Raw genomic sequence first — 18,988 nt, forward strand, 5'->3', positions numbered from 1 at the left:
TTTGCGCCTGCAAAAGGCAGGCGTTAAGGGACCTGTGGGCTCTGAAGGAGCCCAGTGGCGCCCTCCCATGCCCCCAGGGACACCCCCTGTCACCCTTGCCCACCCCAGGAGGACACCCAAGGCTGGAGGTCCCATCCCAGGGACATCAACGTAAGTTCAGGTAAGTGTTTTTTTTCATTTTTTTTTGTGGCATAGGGGGGCCTGATTTGTGCCCCCCTACATGCCACTATGCCCAATGACCATGCCCAGGGGACAGAAGTCCCCTGGGCATGGCCATTGGGCAAGGGGGCATGACTCCTGTCTTTGCTAAGACAGGAGTCATTTCTATGGGGGTTGGGAGTCGGAAAAAATGGCGCAAATCGGGTCGAGGCGAAAAAATTGCCTCAACCTGACTTGCCCCATTTCTTGACACCCAAGCCCCATATCCCCCTACGCCGGCGCTGCCTGGTGTACGTCGTTTTTTTACACGCACACCAGGCAGCGCCGGCGGCTAACGCCGGCTAACGTCATTGATTAAATACCGCACCCGCATGGCGCTTCAGAATGGCGTTAGCCGGCGCTAATTTTTTGGACGCAAAACTGCGTTAGCGCAGTTTTGCGTCAAAAAGTATAAATATGGCCCCTACTGTCCACAGTTGAGCCAAATTTAACCTTGCCCCTAACAGATATGAAAATGTACTTTCTTTAGCTATTTGAGAAACCTATTAAGTATCCAGAGTAAACAAACAGGATACTGATTGCCTTAAAAAACTAAAGTTTTTGTCCAATATACATTCAAGAAAGGACCAGTCCCAAACGTATGCAACCACTCACCAAAACAGTCTTTTTTACAAATGGGGCAAGTGGGAGAAGCCTTGGCACCACCCTTATGGAAAAGCATGTGTAAAATAAGGCATCCATCTGGAGTAAAGATGAATATGCCAAAATGTGGATCCCTGAATTAGTGAAAAAGTTAATTCGTTCACATATTGTAAGATCTGTTCGTTTATCACTATTGCAGTTTCATTAACCAATTTCTGAAGTATATTCTGAAAGTTCTCTGTTGGCAGAGAATTGCATAAATATGCATACAAGATTGCTATGTCCATGTATGGTTGATTTCCTATCTATAAGCTTTTTAAGCAAATTCAGATGACTGATCAATTTATTAATGTCAGTCTTGATAAAGAAGCTGAATCTTTGATCATAAGATAACTTAATGTAGAGTTTGGATTTAATACCCAATTGTTCATAAGGGCTCCATATCTTCAATTCAGTACAAATTAAGAAATCTCTAGTATACGTGATACTGATGCCTCACCATTTTGCTGCTACCTCTGTTGTGAAAGCTGTATTCATGTTCCTTTATTTCCCTGCTTTAGCCACATCAGGCTATTCACTTTTGTTTTACACCTAACCTCAGACTCTATTTACTATTTCATAGAAAGTGTGAAGTTTTCAAGATGTGTGTAGAAACTTTATTATCATGTCTCCTTACTGATTAAGTCAACACGCTTTCATGTTCCCTTACCAGCTAAGTTGACATATTACCATGCTCTCTTACTGTCTAATCTGAAATACTTGTATTATTTTATTTATATGTGCATATAATCAATATGTGAATCAAGATGACTGATTTGTCAACATGATTTCCTGGCACTGTTTATACTGTAGTGTCTTCAAGTGCTGTATTTGTTTCAATAACATAAGACAAAATTGGCAATCAGATAACTAGTAAGTCTTCCTGTTACATTATTATTATCACTATTAGTAATATCTTTTTTATTATTATCATTATTATTTCCCTAACTTTCACCTCGCATCATTTTCGATAATAATTTTTCTTTTACTTTTACTGTGCCTGTCTACCTTTTTTGTACTTACTTTCATTCTATCTAAGCTTTGTTAAATTCCTCTTATCCCTGCATGTATCTATTTTTCATGTTTCGGTACCTGACTTCCTCCTGTCTGCACTGATATGTAGCTTTCTTCTGCTTTTTTACTAAGCTTAACTTTCACGTCTCCCCTTATATATCTTGCAGACTGGTAATTTAATACTAAGAGGACAGATTTTTAGGACTGGTACTCTACCGACAAGATTGCATGCCCAAGTCAGCTTTTCTACGTATGTTTGTGAAGGTTTTACTTTCCTTTCTAATGTCTATTGCATTTGCCATCCAAGAATTCACCAGAAGTCCTTCTGGAACGATCAACATATTCCACCCCATTTTTGCATTTTAGTGACTTAGCTCTGGCCCTCCATTACGAAACGGTTGTGGTTGATTTGACTACCTGGCTTTTCTAACTTAATTAACCAACAACATTCCTAGTGTGAATGAAAGAAGATAGTTCTGTAGTGATCTGTTGCAGTTGTATCTTGTTGAAAATCTAAAATGTGTAACATTTTTCCAGCCGCACCGACCACCAGTGCAGGGGCAAGTGGCAGCACCAGTGTGCCAGAAGCGGCAGCGGTTCGGAATGGGGGAAATAGGCAGCAGCAGGGACGGGCATTGGAAAGCCATATTGCTCTTGCACATTGACAATTACTAGTATACTCAATGCAAGGGCGTTGCTTGTAAACCCCTCTGATTTAGCAGCTACAGCAGGGGTTACGTTCCTAATGACTCCTTCTCTCTGCAAATCAGCAGACTAAAGGTTCTAATTAATGAACATCATAAATGATGGCTTGATGGAAAAGCAAGCACAGGGTGGACGGCTAGAAGAAAAAAGGTGAAATGGCCAATGAGTGAAAGGATGTTGGGCGGATAAAAGGAAAGGATGCATAGATGAGTGATAGGAGATGCATTGGTGGGTGAAAGAATGGATGAAAGGGGTGAAAGGATGTCTCAGTTGTTGAAGGGTAGGTGGGTAAAAGGATGCTCAGGTAGGGATGTGTAGATGGTAACGAACTATGTGTGGGTAAATGTATGGATAGACGAAAGGGTGGTTAAAAGGGTAGATACTGTATATGTGAGTGTATGGATGGACAGGTGGCTATATGAATGGCTGAATTAGAAAAGTGAAAGACTGGACGAGAGAGTGTAAAGTTTAATTGGTGGGTAAGAAATGGTGAACAGATTAATGAAAAGATGAATGGATAATTGCTTGGATCAAAAAATAAGGGAGATCATCTGGAGAGTTCACCTACTTCACTCGGTTTGCATGGTTATCATAGCTCTGGTTTGAAGTGGGGGGTATTTCTGTCTACTCCTTTAACTCACTGTAGTTGTTAAGCAAGGCAGATATGTATCCTCTCACGCATGATCATACCCCCCTCCCAAAAAGTCACCCATGCTACTATGATGAAACTGCAGTGTGGTTCAATTCACTAGTACAATATTGTTGTCTATGAAATGTGCATCTGCTTCAGTTAATGCAGCATTTACAAAGTTTTCAATGCATTGCAAACTTAAAACAAGGTGTGTCTCCCTTCCCTCTCACTGCCCACTCTGTCACCTCCTATTACTTCAGTCCATTCTTCTTTAAAAAGTTCTGTCTCAGCCACCCATAAAATATTGAAAAATCCCTTTTGGCATGCGCCACATTTATGTACAAGTGATTAATATTTTATGGCTTTCATAATGGATTCATGCCAGTTCAAATTTTACCCTTCACCCAGCTTCCCGGAGACACCATCAGTACCACAGCCCATCCACCTACCGCCACTGCTGCTCCCCTCCCGCTCAGACCACAATTTCCAGCACCAAGTCCTGTAACACTTTGTGCACCTGGACCACCGGGTGGCACATATCAAATCAAATCAAATCATTAACATTTATAAAGCGCGCTACTCATCCGTGCGGGTCTCAAGGCGCTAGGGGGAAGGGGTTACTGCTGCTCGAAGAGCCAGGTCTTGAGGAGTCTCTGGAATACGGAGTGGTCCTGGGTGGTGCTGAGGCTGGTGGGGAGGGTGTTCCAAGTCTTGGCCGCCAGGTAGGAGAAGGACCTCCCACCCGCTGTGGAGCGGCGGATGTGAGGGACGGCGGCGAGAGCGAGGCTGGTGGAGCGGAGAAGACGGGTGGGGGCGTAGAAGCTGAGGCGTCGGTTGAGGTATTCTGGTCCCTTGTTGTGGAGGGCTTTGTGTGCGTGGGTGAGAAGTCGGAAGGTGATCCTTTTGCTGACGGGGAGCCAATGCAGGTGTCTCAGGTGGGCGGAGATGTGGCTGTTGCGGGGTATGTCGAGGATGAGGCGGGCGGAGGCATTTTGAATACGTTGCAGACGTTTCTGGAGTTTTGCGGTGGTCCCAGCATAAAGGGTGTTGCCGTAGTCCAGGCGGCTAGTGACGAGGGCGTGGGTCACAGTCTTTCTGGTGTCGGCGGGGATCCAACGGAAGATCTTACGGAGCATGCGGAGGGTGAGGAAGCAGGAGGAGGACACGGCGTTGACTTGTTTGGTCATGGTGAGAAGAGGGTCCAAGATGAAGCCGAGGTTGCGAGCGTGGTCTGAGGGGGTCGGTGCGGTGCCAAGGGCCGTGGGCCACCAGGAGTCGTCCCATGCGGTCAGGGTGTTGCCGAGGATGAGGACTTCCGTTTTGTCTGAGTTCAGTTTCAGACGGCTGAGCCTCATCCAATCTGCGACGTCCTTCATACCATCTTGCAGGTTGGTCTTTGCGCTGGCGGGGTCCTTGGTGAGGGAGAGTATAAGTTGAGTGTTGTCGGCGTAGGAGGTGATGATGATGCTGTGCTTGCGTACGATGTTGGCGAGGGGGCTCATGTAGACATTGAAGAGTGTCGGGCTGAGCGAGGAGCCTTGAGGGACGCCGCAGATGATCTCGGTGGGGTCTGAGCGAAAAGGTGGGAGGTAGACTCTTTGAGAGCGGTTGGAGAGGAAGGAGGCGATCCAGTCCAGGGCCTGGCCTTAGATCCCGGTGGAGCGGAGGCGGGTTATTAGGGTGCGGTGACAGACGGTGTCGAAGGCAGCCGAGAGGTCGAGGAGGATGAGGGCGACTGTTTCACCGTTGTCCATCAGGGTTCTGATGTCGTCTGTGACTGAGATGAGGGCGGTTTCAGTGCTGTGGTTGGCTCGGAATCCGGATTGTGAGGGGTCAAGAAGGTTGTTGTCTTCAAGGAAGTTGGTAAGCTGCTTGTTGACGGTCTTCTCTATGACTTTGGCAGGGAAGGGGAGGAGCGAGATGGGGCGGAAGTTCTTCAGGTCGCTTGGGTCAGCCGTAGGTTTCTTTAGTAGGGCATTGACTTCGGCGTGTTTCCAGCTTTCGGGGAAGGTAGCAGACGAAAAAGAGGAGTTGATGATGGTCTAGAGATGCGGGCGATGATGTCGTCGGCTTTATTGAAGATGAAGTGTGGGCAGGGGTCCGAAGGGGCACCTGAGTGGATTGAGTTCATGGTGGTATTGGTTTCTTCTGTGTTGATGTGGGTCCAGGCGTTGAGGGTGATGGCTGGGGGTGTGGGTTCAGTGTTGGTCGGTTGGGTCTGGTGTCCGAAGCTGTCGTGAAGGTCGTTAATCTTACGATGGAAGAAGGTGGCGAGGGAGTTGCACAGGTCTTGTGAGGGCGTGATGGCATTGGCGTTGGGGTTGGAGAACTCTTTTACGATGCTGAAGAGTTCTCTGCTGTTGTGGCTGTTTTTGTCCAGTCTATCAGTGAAGAAATTCCTTTTGGCTGTGCGGATCAGGTGGTGGTGTTCGCGGGTAGCGTTCTTGAGGGCGGTCATGTTGTCAGCGGTGTGGTCCTTACGCCAGGCTTTCTCAAGGGCGCGACAGGTTTTCTTTGATTCCTTAAGGGTGTCAGAGAACCAGAGAGGTTTTTTGGTGTTGGCCTGTCTTGGAAGGCGTCTGAGGGGAGCAAGGTTGTCTGCGCAGTTGGTGATCCAGTTCGTGAGGCTGAGGGCTGCGTCGTTAGGGGCGGCGGTGAAGGTAGGTTGGTTGTCGATGAGCGTGGAGAAAAGCTGTTCTTCGGGGATTTTGTTCCACTGTCGACGAGGGATGGGTTGAGTGCGGAGGTGGCGGGTCTCGCGTCGGAAGGTGAAGTGGACACAGCTGTGGTCGGTCCAGTGTAGAGCGGAGGCGTGGCTGAAGGAAACGTGTTTGCTGGCGGAGAAGATGGGGTCAAGCGTGTGTCCGGCGATGTGGGTGGGGGTGTTCACCAGTTGCTTGAGGCCGAGGTTGGCGAAGTTGTCGAGCAGGGCGGTGGTGTTGGGGTCGTTGTTCTGTTCTAGATGGAAGTTGAGGTCGCCGAGGAGGATGTAGTCTGGCGAGGCGAGGGCGTGCGGGGAGATGAAGTCGGTGATGGAGTCGCTGAAGAGGGCGCGCGGTCTGGGGGGGCGGTAGATGAGTGATCCTCTGAGGGTGGTCCTGGGGTCAGTGCGGATCTGGAAGTGCAGGTGCTCGGCGGCGACGGGGGTGTCTTCGGTGGAGGTGGTGACGCTGATGGAGTCTTTGAAGACGATGGCTATCCCTCCTCCTACTTGGTTGGTGCGGTCTTTCCTGGAAATCTTGTAGCCTTCGGGGATGGCTATGGCGATGTCGGGGGCCGAAGAGGCGTTCATCCAGGTCTCCGTGATGAAGGCGACGTCTGGTGCTGTGGAGTCCAGGAGATCCCAGAGTTTAACGGCGTGCTTGTGGACGGATCGAGCGTTGACCAGGATGCATTTGAGGTGGTTGATGGCGCGTGGGCTGGTGGTCGAGGTAGTTTCGTGGTGGAAGATACGTTTGCTGGTGTGACATGCGAAAGGTCCATGGGTACGTTTCGGGTTAGCTTGGAAGCAGGTGCTGGAGCGCCCTGGGTAGAGGGCGTGGAGGGTGGTGGGGTCGTAGCGGTGCAGCGGGGTTTTGGGAGTGTTGAGGACCAGGGGTCGTGGCGCTGGGCGCGGGCCAGGCGCGGGCCAGGCGTGGACGGGCGCAGACGGGCTTGCCTGTGGCGCGCCAGCGGCGCGGTCGCGCAGCGGCCGCCATAAGAGGGAGGAGGGGGGGAGGAGTCAGCTGGGGGCGGGGGACGGGAGTGGGGTGACGAATGGGAGCTGGGGGGACGGGGGCGTGCAGGAGGTGGCGGCGGGAAAGCGGAGGGTGATATTGAAGCAACCCTTGATGATGTCTGGACCCATGTGGAGAATGCCCTCTTTGACCCTTTTTTAATTATTTTTTGGAGGGAGGGACACTTGTGGGTGGAGAGGGTAGGAAAGGGAGTTGGGACCGGGTTTTTTCTTTGGACTTTCATTGTGGAGTTTCATTGTGGACTTACATTGGAATTGGGTTAGGGACAGGGTGATTTGTTTGGAGAGGGGGTGGGTCTGTTCTGGGTGGAAAGGGTGGGTTTTCTATTTGTGAATAATAAAATAAAATAATTTATTTTAATTCATTTATGCCTCAAATCTGCATTTTGTTGTTTTAGTTTGCACTTCTTTCTTTTAGTATAGCCTATTTTTAAAATCTGTTTAAAAAGTGTATGTCGGTTACTTATACTCTTCAGATCACTGGAGGTAATTGCCTTTTTTGTATACAAAAACCCAGATAAACACAAGTAACATCTTATTCAGTAGAAGTTAGTTACTAACTAAATTAGTTTATGTCAATCCATAGAGAGGGCTGCTACCGGTTTCTAAGGTCGCATCTTTTCTTAAAGGTCGGGGTAGTAGCAGGACAAAAATAGCATGCTAGCAGGGAAGACTCAAGGGGACACTCCCAACTATGCAAAGTCTAACAGCAGGGTTAATCAAAGGGTTATCCATTACTGTCAACTAGATTGAAAGAAAACAGAGAGTTAGTTGGTTATATATTATATCATAACTTTAGAAAGACTGAGACCAGACTACCACAATGACAGTATGTCACAAACAACAAAGAATGCCTACAATGATGATATTAACTAGCAATATCAACTTCTTCTGAGCAATGGAGAACTGGTATTTAATGAAAATTAACCTTAGGAAATGAGATCCTCTAGTCAGGAGAAGTGGTCTCAGAGTCAGGAGTGGTCGGACAAGGTTAAGGTCTAAGGCAACACACAACACAAGACCTGGATGCTGATACTGGTTGAATGATGCGTGGGTAGGTAAATGTGGCAGGTGTGGAATATTGCTTACGTAATAGGTTATACAGTGAGTTGGCATCCCTTTCACTACATCTCCCCCAGCAAATCTGTGATCCATTTATGGTGTACAATTAAGTCACACCTCAATAACAGTAACAATCACACAACCCAGGAGAAAAGGGTGAGAGGCTTGATGAATGTATGGGAAAGGGGACCTAGGGAAAGGTGTGACAAAGACAAATACTACACAAGAGAAAAAATTACAATATTCCTCGGGGTGCCGAGCCACACACCATCATCAATCTTTTGTGGAAGAAAATGAAGGGATGAGTATGACACAGTTCACTTAAATGCATTGCAAACAGTCCTTCAGCCCCAGAGAGACCCAAGATAGTAAATGTTCTGACTTCTAGCTTTGAAAAATACAAATTCTATGGAGGATTGTACTTAACCCACCCAAATCTAAAAAAAAATCTGATTGTTAAAAGGAAAATGTTGCTGTATTGCCAAATTGGATGGTGCATCTCTATCCTCCTTGGAGTGTCCGTCACTCTTGGGTGCCTGGCTGAACCTGTCTAGTAGGTAAGCTGGAGTGTTGAACTTTCACCAAGTTTTGTTCATGCAGGAAAGGACAAGGAGAAGGCCTACATAATGAAAAAACAGTACCTGCATTTTAAAGTCAAGGAGAAGGGCAGAAGGAAGCAAGGCAAGGTTCATCAGGAGTTTATGAAGAAGACTCGGATGCGGGGCAAAAGCACAAAGATGAGTTTCATGTTTGAGCCAGCAATGCAGCAAACACACACTCAGAAGAATTTTCCAAATCAGCACAACTCTCTCCAATCCACAGATTGGAGTGAGTACTAGGCCCCAGAGTCTTCATCATCATCATGGCTTCTCTTTGAAGTCCATAACTTTCTCCTTCTAGCTACTGAGGTAGTCCCACCCTGAGAGAAACCGAGTGAAGTAGTCTGGTATAGTGCACTGCTGTTGAAGCACAAATGGAGAAACAGGATTGGAGTACGTTTTGAAAATTTGTGTTTGATAACTAAAGTGAGTGGTCTGGTCTCTGAGGAGCCAGAAAGTAGGTGTGGGTCCTGCAGGTTATTTGCACTAAGTTTGAAAGGCCAACCACTTTCAGGAAATAATGATCACCCATCAGCTCCTCAAATAATACAAATCATCAGAATCAAGTTTACAAATTTGTTGAACTCCCTCCCTCATTGTCAGTTAGCCACCATACATCATCAATCACGCTCACCCATTATATCACCATTCATTGGTGCAATAGTTAGTGTTGACCTCTTCCAATCCAAGCACAGTGGTTGATGATACAAAATATTATCTACTCTTTGATAGTAGCGACACATTGAAATTTGCCGTTGGCACTTGAAGTCTTTTAATCAATGATTTCTGTGGCAGTCCTGCTAGCTGGTGCAAAAAAGGATAGGTAATGGCCTGTGAGGGAGGCAGGCATTATCTCCAGTGCCCTGAAGGGCATGTGGAGTATTCTTCACTGCACAATAGTCTAACTCCAATCCGGCCATATATGTGACTAAAAAATGGGGGCAGAGTAAATCCAACACAAACATAATGTTCCACTAGCCATTTCTTTTCGTTCAACAAGAAATATTTTAAAAGGTATATATATTGGCACTGGCATACTCAGTCTGGGAAAGAAGAATTCATCCTCAAACTCAAGTGGTTGACCCAGCTGTTGGTCAGCTAACACACTTGATTCTGATCAATCATCCTCCTCCCCCTCCTCTGGTGTTTCGGGAATAGTGCAATGAGGTGGTACAAAATCTTGGTTTATTTTGATCAAGGATAGTCTCCCCATTTCTTTAGGTGAAAGACAGGCTCTTCTCACTGCAACAACTGCACCAGCTGCACTGAACACACACTTAGCAGACACACTAAGTACAGGACAATCCAGGACATACTCATTGATCTGTTTGTACTGCTCAAACAGATCTTGCAACATATAATTGTTTGAGTTCCAACGTACCGGCACCTCCTGTATCAGGGCTTTAACTGGTACTCTGTGATTACCCTGAATAATCCAAAACTGTTTCTGAGCTTTGAAAAAATGTCTGAAATGAGTGCAAATGCAAATTCAGGTGGTCAGTTGTTGTTGATTATGTCTTCTTTTTTTAAGAAAGTCTTGCACAACCAGGTTGATGCAGTGTGCCAAACACAGGGCCTGAAATAGCCACCATCTTCTTTGACCTTGACTATGTTACTGCCCATGTCAATGGCAACAAATCTAACCCGAAGACCTCTGGGTCACAGGCATTCAGACACCTTGCTATTAAATTCCTCCAAGATGTTTGAAGCTGTGTGTGACTTCTCTGTGGTGAACATGGTTACTGTTGTATGCCTCTGAATGCTCTTAAAATTTCTTTAGGGCCAAGACCTATAAATAGCTTTTGCTTCACCCCAGAAAAGAGATCCAGTGTGCAGTGATGCACAAGTAATCAGTTGCCTGACAACTGGTCCACATGTCTGTCGTCAGGAGGATAGTGTGGACAACACTTTGCTGCAAAGCTTGTACAATCAATTGTAGCACATCATGATGCAGTGCTGGAACAGCAACTCTGGCAAAGTAGGTCCGGCTTGGAACCTTCCATTTCGGGCAGAGGGCTGCCTCAATCTCTCAGAATCCCACTCCTGCTACAAAAGAAAAGAAAAAGGGAGGAGGTCCAGCGCTAACATTTTTGCCGGTCTGCCATTGTACAAACGTGTCATTCAGTGGTTGCAGTCACACGGCCTCTCCTGCCTAATCATGCCTGTAATTGTACTCTGGAATTTCTTCTTTTGTGGGCCACTGATGTATGCAACTTTTTAGATGTAAGTGGTGATAGACTCATTGCTCGTCATGGTGCTGCAGTTACAGTATTCTGTGGTGTCTCCCTCTGACTCTTCCTGTTCCATTGTGAGGTCGTTGAGATGGGTGATCCTGGTGCATTGCTGGGGATAGGGCTGCTTCACGTGAGGATGATGTCACCCTCTTCTTCGTCACCTTCCACTGTGATTTGACCAGTTGTAGCTGATGTTTCCTGGCTCTCTTCACCTTCACCACCACAACCACTTTCAGCAAAAAAAAATAAACTGCTTCTCCCACCGGATTGCATGATGTTTTTCCATGTGGGTCATCTGACTTCCGGTACCAGAATGTGAACCAGGCTAACCTCAACCAACACTTGCCCAACAAATGGAGCATGTTGCACTGCTCACCTCCTGTTTTCTAATTGTAAAAAAGTCCTGACCTGGGAAGAAGTACTTTCTTGCTGGGCCGCATGCCAGTGCCTGAAGAAGAACTGGAGGTAGGTAGGTGTTTTGAATGCCTCAAAACAGTGCACACTTCTAATGAGGGATGAGTTGGTGCAGGTCTCAGCTGGGACCTTACAAATATGGAAGCTGGCGGTGCTACCTGTGCCTCATCCCTCGAAGCAGGTTGGATAGTAATGTCAGACTCCTATGCACCAGCTCACACAATGAACAATCATTGTTATCATCCTGTTCCATGATTCTAAGGCTTTCTGGAAATGTTATTTTCCTTTGCCTCTCCTGGCTTTTTCCAGACTCTGCGGGGGTCCACACTATGCTCCTATCATCACCATCACAAGTGGTGCTTGGAGATTATGGGGGAGTAGTACCCTTCCTTTTCCTTGCTGACGATCTGGCAGCTAGTGATTTTAAAAGAGGAGATTCTTGCTTCGGCAAGAAGCTCAACCTGACAGCAAAGTGTTGTCCACACTATCCAACATCCTTTTGAGTAGTAATGACTATGTCATTCAAAGAGGAGGAGATGTAATTGGGAAAGCTGTGACAATGGATGTGGTTGAATGACTAACACAGATGCTCCTCCTTTTTAAGGTTTTTACACAGGAAGTTAGCAAAGAGGACGGTACGATGGGCCAAGTTATCCCGTTGTTGCATCTGCAATAGGACCAGCTATAGAAGGTGTCTGAAAGGTTCACACTCAGAGGTCTGAATGAAAACACAGAAGCACATGCCTTGGTTGAGAGCTTAAGCTATTGCTTGACTTGTAATTCAAGTCTGTAAAATGGCAATATTTCATCCAAAGAGTAAATCTGTGCCACCCTACTTGATCCATACTACAAATAAATTCTTTCCACTTTCATTCCTTTTTCTGAAGGGGATTCCTCAAAATACAAGAGGTGGATTTTTTAGCAAGCTGGATGCCAGGAAGAATGGCTGGAACTCTACAGTCCTCGGGTGCCGCCTTCAACTTCCAGAGAGAGCAGTGTTGTGTCATCACAGCAGTCAACACCAGCAATAAGAACACTGGCAACAACAGCAACAAAAGAATCAGACTCAACCGCTTCGTTGGCTTGGTTTCAAGTGGCAGGTCTTAAGATCAGTGCAGAGGCAAAGGCAAAAGAGGTCGAGCAAGTGGCAGCACAAATGACCATTCAGAGGATGTTCCAAAAGTATCTGGATGACCCAAAAGAGGTGTATGTGGATCAAAACCCATTGGTGTATTAGTATGGGAAAAAGCACCAATGGTCAGAGGTCAGCAGGTAACAGTAATTGTTAATAAGTAAGCAATTTGACTTATCAGTGCCCGTCCCTGCTGCCGCGTCTCCCCCTACTCCATCTGCTCTTGCAGCTAAGGAACTTGAGCCGGCTCATCCTTCTCTAATGGTGGTTGGTGTGGCTTTAAAAAAATAGTATACAGTTTTTAGATGCCAGATCCCATTCTTAATTTTTAAAATAAAATAAAAATGCAACCACAACAGTTACAATTTGGTTAGGACTGTTATATCTTCTGTCAAAAATATCACTCTAGGTATTTTGTTGAAATGTTAGAAAAGCCAGGTAGTCAAGCCAACTAAAAGCTTTGCGAAATAGAGGGGCAGAGCTAAAGCCTATGATTGAAAATGATTCTGAATCATTGAAGTGCAACAAAGGGTGGAATACAAATGGTCAATAAAAGACAGAAAAAAAAGATAGTGCAAGGATAACAGGAACTAATTAAACAAACCTTGGATAGGAGAGTTGTAAGAAAGGAAAATAGTATAGAAAAAGTAAACAAGGCAAAATTAGAAGCAGTATAAAAGTGGGGAGAGATAAAAGTTAGGCAAATAATTATAATAATATTAAATAACAGGACTTACTGGGATGAGCAGAGCCATCAGCATCGGTGCAGGTGGTCGGAACCTCCCCATCTCCAGCTGGACGCACTGGTACAGTGCAGTTCTTCTTGCCCTTGTGTACTGATGTAAGATTTAAAAGAAGATTAAAAAAATACAGTAGTGGTACTGTTATAGTATGATCAACTATGGTTGAGTTGGCTATACTCCTAAAATCCATATTCTAAATTTTCTTAAGAAAATCTATATTTAGAACTAATGCATTGCCATGAATGATCGTTCATGTTATTCTCAATTCTCAAGCCCCTTTATGGACCAACTCAGTCTCCCTTTTTTGCAATGCATGCATACTCGGATCAATGCGGAAATGCTTGGGACTGTACGTGCTACATAAAGTCACAGAGAACGCTAACTCACTGATATCACTAATTCACTATGAAGTTAGGAGAGAGGACAGAGGAGTCTGCATTGTAATGCCTTCTTAAATCAGCCAAAGCAAGTGGCTACATCTGAGTATAAAAATAAATGATATAGCACCAAGCACCTGGCTAGCTCTACCTGGATCACATAATAAATAATAATCTAATGTAAACTAAACATAACTTCCCTCTAAGTGGAAGCTGCATGGTATTTGGAAAAAAAATTGCATTGTGGAACACAAACAAATAAAAATATAATACTCACCAAGCCACAGGATCTCCACGCTTAGCAGGTTGAGTGACAATATCCGCCCAGCAGTGTGTCAGCTGCTGTGTGGTGTGCTAGACCTGGCTGGCAGTCCTGACCAACCCTTCGTACCCTAGTCCTGTGCTGCTGATGCTCTTGCAGGGGGTAACCACTCTTAGTCCTGCTGCCTGCTACCAGCTTGGAGGGGAGTTGGCACAAAACCTCCCTCTCACCGAAGATCAGGCGAGGCTGCACCCCTTGACAGTGGCACTACCCACAAGCCAGGTGTCTGATGTTGCCCTGCTGCTGCTCTGCCATGGTACTGGGTGGATAGGGTAAGAGAAAAAGGAAGGAAAAAGGGAAAAATAAACAAAAATATAAAAAGTCACAAAAAATACAAAAAAATAAAACAACATGAAATAATGACACTCAAAAAGAAACACAAATAAAATAAATAAATAAAAATAGCGGTAGATGAAGTATGGTAGAGAGGATTGCAACGATTGAGGGCAGATAGAAGTAGAAATCCTAATACCATATATAGAGTGAAAAACAAAATGCCTGCACCCTTGCGAAGTGCATGGTGCTGTTCATGCAAGATTCTGAACGCAAGTATGCACTTCACATTGTGTGTGATGTCAAATACACCACAAGCAGTGCAACAGAGTACTCTACCCGCTAGCTGAACTCCACATAGCATAGCAAAATGTATTTTCTATTTTGCGAAGTTCCATGTGACGCGACTCAGTGCACTCCACCCAGGCCTAGTAAAAACACACTGGGTGGATGCACAAAATAGCTGCCACCACATGGTCAAACAACAGCAGAGAGTAAGGCAGTATGGAGAACAAAGAACATATGCAAGCCTATGGCAAAGCCACACTGGCTGGATGCACAAAATGGCTGTCAGCCACATGGTCAAACAGCAACAACAAGTAAAGAGGCATGGAGAACAAAGAAAACTTGCAAACATATGGCAAAAACACACTGGCAGGATGCACAAAATGGCCACCAGCCACATGGTCAAACAACAATAGGGAGCAGGAAGTCATGAGAACAAAGAACACATGCAAGCCTACAGAAAAAGCACACTAGCTGGAAGCACAAAAAGGCTACCAGCCACATGGCCAAACAACAAGCAAAAAGGCATGGAGAGAAAAGAACACATGCACACCTATGGCAAAAATACACTGGCTGTGTCAACAAATTGGCTGCAAGCCACATGGTCAAACAAGAAGGCATGTAGAACAAAGAACGCATGCAAGTCTATGGCAAAAACACACTGGGGGTTATTCTAACTTTGGAGGAGTGTTAATCCGTCCCAAAAGTGACGGTAAAGTGACGGATATACCACCAGCCGTATTACGAGTTCCATAGGATATAATGGACTCGTAATACGGCTGGTGGTAAATCCGTCACTTTTCCGTCACTTTTGGGACGGATTAACACCTCCTCCAAAGTTAGAATAACCCCCACTGTCTGGATGTACAAAATGGCTGCCAGCCACATGGTCAAACGACAGCAGAGAGCAAGGAGGCATTGAGAACCAAAGAACACATTCAGGCCTATGGATATAAACTACACAAAAAGGCCCCTAGACACATGGCATAGAAAACAAAGACAAATGGGGTTACGATGACAAACACACGCACACACTCACAGGCCAGAAATAGGAGGCATGATGGTAACACTGAAGAAAACACTAACATTAATTCAGCAATGGGAAACACAAAAATTAACTGAGCTATAAAAAATGTACAACAACACACATCCTCTTATGCCATCAAACCCTTATACAACTGTTTTTTACCTTACTTGTGGGAATTCACAAAATTAAAGTCCCTAAATCCAAAGGTATATATACAGGAGACAAAGAAAGTGATCCTTCCACCTCGAAATCCAAGTGAAAAGTGACCAGGAGATAGACAAAGCACTGGGGAACTTATTTGCCCAAACAAAAACTGACAATAATCTCAAAGGCCCTCATTTAGAACATGGCGGGATGCCCTGCCGAGAACCGTGCTGATGGTCGACTGAAGACCGCCAGTGGCAGCGGCAGGCATCCTGCCATATTATGATGCCTGAAGCCTCACCGCCATTGATAGTGGTGAGGGCCGCCATACGCCATGCTGGCGGTCACTGGCGGGTTGGATGCTGTTCCACTCTCACTGCCACATCAGTCCAGACACCAATACACCTATAATGATGCAGTCATAGGTGTGGCGGTGTACGGAGACACGGTGATGCCAATGGAGCAGCATTCTAGGAGCCCGTTCCCTCCCGGAGCAGTGCCATGGAACAGGTAAGTGATGTCCGAGAGGGAAGGGGCGTGTGTGTTGAGTGAGTGAGTGAGTGCGTGCATGGGGGTTTGCGTGTGTGTATTTGAAGGGGTATGTGTGTCTGCTTGTATGAATGTGAGTGTGTATGTCTCTGTATGCGTGGTATGTGGGTGTTGGGGTTTGGGGCGCCTAAATGGAGGTGGGGGTGTGGAGATGGTGAGGGGTAGTTGGGGAGGGCCTACAGGGTGATTGGAAGAGGAGGGGTATGGGGAGGATTTCAGGGGTGGGGGGTGTCCAGGGGCTTGGGGGGCATATGGGGGTTGTGGCAGTGGGGGGGCCTGGCATGTCACATACTGGTGACAGGAATGAGTATTCCTGTCACCAGTATGCTTTCTGCCAGGGATTAGCTGGCAGGGTATCCCACCAGGAAATCCCTGGTGGAAATTGGATCATTATCACACCGGCGGTCGATTCAGGCCTGGCAGTGGTAGTAGTGAACCTGCTACTTTGCAGCTAGTTCACTACTGTTATCTTTATATGGCGATCTGCACCGCTATGCTGTTGGCTGTATTTACCACCACCCCTGGCGGTTCAGTCAATACCGCCAACATCAAAATGACCACCTAAATCTTTAAAAAATAAAAATAAACCTTATAATACTAAGCACAAGTGATGCTAAAAATAAATATGTGAACATGGGAAGAATTAACATGTTCAACAGAGCAATGCTATTGATTATTAAGAGAGGAAGAGACCTCCACCTGTCTAAAAGAAATGTTTCTTATAACTAGGATATAACTCTCTGCTCGTGGTCAGTAAAACTAATTCTTATCTGTCTTTTAGGTTTTAATGAATAAGTGTTATATGTCACGCATGGCGAATGCAAGGACAAAGTAAAGGCTTCAGTAAGATTTACAAAACCACACAAGGAGTGATTTGTGCCTCCTTGTGTGGCTTTGTAAAGAAATGTAACACAACCCAGCTGCTTGCTCTTTGTTACATTAGTTCAACTTGAGAGGCATTCCATGAGTGGGGCATTGGCATTCTCATGCATCCACCAATGGATTTTGGTGCATTACCTGATTCACTAAACTTAATAAAGGTGGAAAAGCATAAAAATGTGACTCTTTCCCCTAGTGAGACATAGCAAGGAGAAATATCCTTATCGCTCCTCGTTATTTCCTCTTTCCAAGTGTGCTGTATTCAGCAGGACATAGAGAAAGAGGAAAATGCCTCTAAGGATTGTCTTGGTGCTGGAAGGTGTTTCTTCCTGCACAAAAACTATCCTGCCTTTAATATAGGCTCCTTTTCACTATGGTGCAAGGGTTTCTCCATTGCGGCTAAGAAGCACACAGTGTGCCAGTGCAAGGAGAGAGCAAAAATGCTTCATATTTTTGTAAATATAGAACATGTTTTCTCTCTCCCTTTCATGCAAAGCAAAACAGCAACTTTGCTTGCTGTCCTGCATTGTGTGAAGAATGAGTAAATATGCCCCTAGGTTGTTAGTTGAGGGGGTGCCTATTCACTGCAAGTAACAATCACAATCCATGTCAGGGTGAACTCTGAAAGTTCATAAATAATCCTGAGATCAATCCTTTGGTAGCTATGGCACAACTCCTGACTCCAAGTGCTGTTTCTGAGGTCTTGGAGTCAGTGTCTGTGTCTTGGTGGTCTTCCCCTACCACCTTTGAAAACCTGGACTTAGAAACATTTTCAACGTCCAAACCTACAGAGGATGGTACAACACTGCCAAAATATGATCCAATCAAGGAATGTTGCCACTGAGTTGAAGTTTCAGCTTCCTCTCCCTCAGAGCATCCCTGCATCTGCAAAACAGATTCAGCAAAACGTTGTGGAGAAGGTATCCAGCATTGTGGAGCCCTCTTCAGATACAGCCTGCATCCTTGCCCTGCTGAAGGTTTCCAAGCTCCAATAAAGTGACAAAGTATCTGGCAGGCCAAAGACCTTAACCAGGCACAAGAATTCAAATTCCTCCCAACCAGAACGTTCCTATTAAAAGCTTATTGCTTCACGGTACTGTGCCCAGTGGTTATCTGAACTTGTGGAGCCCTCCACAGCTACTTCCTGCTCCCTTGTCCACTAAAGATTTTGGATTTCCATTTTTTGAGACTAAGGGCCTGATTTGAGTTTTGATGGATGGGTTACTCAGTTGCAACGGTGATTGAGAGCCCATCCACTAAAATCTAAATACCATAGAAAACAGAAAGGAATAAAGAGAGGTAATAAATGACTAGCGGAGGAAAAGGGTGAAGGAACTGAATGAAAGTAATGGGTAGGATATGGAGGGGGAAGACAACAGAAAGAGAAGAAGAAAAAAGGAGAAACTGAGAGTTGGAGAGAGAACAGAGAGAGTGACCAGAAAGTGTAGGGAGGAGTCAAAGATGGACTAGTGAGAGTGCAGCCAGCGAGAGGAGGAGAGAGGAGGAGAAAGGATTGGAGGTGAGTAAGCACAGAGGAAAAGTAAAAAAAGGAAAGGGGTGAGAGAACAGAGGGAGCTGGAGAGATAGCAGAAGGAGAGTGAGCAGGAAGTCGAGTGAGAGGTTGAGGAAGATGTAATAGGTAGAAAAGAGGGAGATGGAAGGATAGAAAGCTCAAATGGGTGTGAAAGTAGAAGAGGAAGGGATAAAGGCGAGGGGGTGGGAGCAAAGATTTCTCTACTATCACTACTTTAAAAAACAGGATATGTGGTTTTAAAATAAATTCTTTTTAATTAAGCGTAATTGGGAAAGGGTATTTCCTGGTGTAGGCGTTGGAAAGTATACTCAAATGAACAAAATGAAAAAGTATTTAAATTATCAGACTATGTGGACTGTCAGAGACTGGATAACCACCTGTAAAGATATAAGCTGTGGCTCTGACATGATAATCATGACATGACCTCACCAAATTTAAGAGGCTAATTCACCATTATATACTTAGATAAGACTATGCATGAAATGTTA

The sequence above is a fragment of the Pleurodeles waltl genome, chromosome 5 (assembly GCF_031143425.1).
Source record: "Pleurodeles waltl isolate 20211129_DDA chromosome 5, aPleWal1.hap1.20221129, whole genome shotgun sequence".
NCBI classification, from domain to species: Eukaryota; Metazoa; Chordata; class Amphibia; order Caudata; family Salamandridae; genus Pleurodeles; species Pleurodeles waltl.